Genomic DNA, 1,402 nt, shown 5'->3' with positions numbered 1-1,402 from the left:
AGTTGCTTTTGTTTGGCCGCATCTCCTCATCTCCCCCGCCTGACCCCCACCCCCCTCCTTATTTCAGCCCCTTCATATCTCATGCCTCCCCCTTACATATGTGAAGCGAGCTGACAAAATGCCTTACTTCTCGGATCCAAGCCTTACAAAAATAGATACATCACGCTTTTAGCTCAAGTTTTTACAATTTATAAGTATGAAATTAAAAGGCATAATATATATAGTTAAAGAATATGACATCAATAGAAAAACTACAAATTTGCCCCTAGTGTTGATTTTTGGCCAATATCTCCATTTGTGGATTCTTGCGAGAAGTAACTTATTTTGTCAGCACGCCTTACATATCCCCCCCCCCACCCGCGTGTAGCATTACAATATCAGGGAGGAGACCAAAGGCAGGCACCTAGCCCATTGCTGTGTGTGCGTTTGTGTGTCAAGTGTGTGTGTGAGAGACAGAATGAGAGAGGAAGGTAAAATGTTTTACCATTTTTTGTAATGTATATATATTATTATATATTTTATGTTATGAAGATGAAATAAAAAATGTCCTTTTAAAACAAATGCTGTTACAGTTCTTGTCTTTTTTCCACATGTGGGTGGTTAGAGGGTGTCAGTGGTTGGTCCTACTTCTTCTCTTTCCTTCTGCTGTTTCTGTTCGTGGGTCATACTTGTTCCCTAGTGTTGGTTGGTGAGTGGTTGGCGGGTGCTCTGGTGTGGTTTGCTTCTTCTTTCCTATAAAAACATCTATCGTCCTTATCTCTCCTCCTTTTTTAAAATGTTTGTTACTCTCTTGTAACGCCTTTAATCTTTGGCAATTATTATTATGACCTTATTGTGTTGCAAGCGCCGTAAAACTCTTACTAAAACTATGAATAAAGATGGGGAAAATTCCGGATCTGAAATCCTTTCATGGTAACAGTCAGGAACTTCGTGTTAAACGGGTTTGGGTAACCAAACTCTGCAGTATATTATATACATATACATACTCATATACATATTATTTATCTTGTCTCAAATCAAGATATGTAGCAGTGAGCATGAACAGACTTAAAACACCTGATGAAGATTATTAAGTCTTTTATTAAACAAAAATAGTCAAGAAAACACACACGATACCACAATTTCACAAACACAGTAAATCTCTATCACAATATGTATGAGCAATATCACAACACAGACACAATAAACAGGTCATCGGTACATTTGTTCAGTTGGGGCAAAGGGTTGGTTAATTAAGTTAGTGAAGAATTCAGAAGTCTTGACTTAGTGATAGTGGAGAATTCTTTCTACTTTCCCTTTGTTCGTTTCAATCTGTCTTTACTTGAAATCATTCTACAACTATATCCCCAGTTACGCTGAACGACAATCTGTCTTTACTTGAAATCATTCTACAACTATATCC

The sequence above is a fragment of the Aplysia californica genome, unplaced genomic scaffold (assembly GCF_000002075.1).
Source record: "Aplysia californica isolate F4 #8 unplaced genomic scaffold, AplCal3.0 scaffold00237, whole genome shotgun sequence".
NCBI lineage: Eukaryota > Metazoa > Mollusca > Gastropoda > Aplysiida > Aplysiidae > Aplysia > Aplysia californica.
This window is presented reverse-complemented; position numbering follows the sequence as displayed.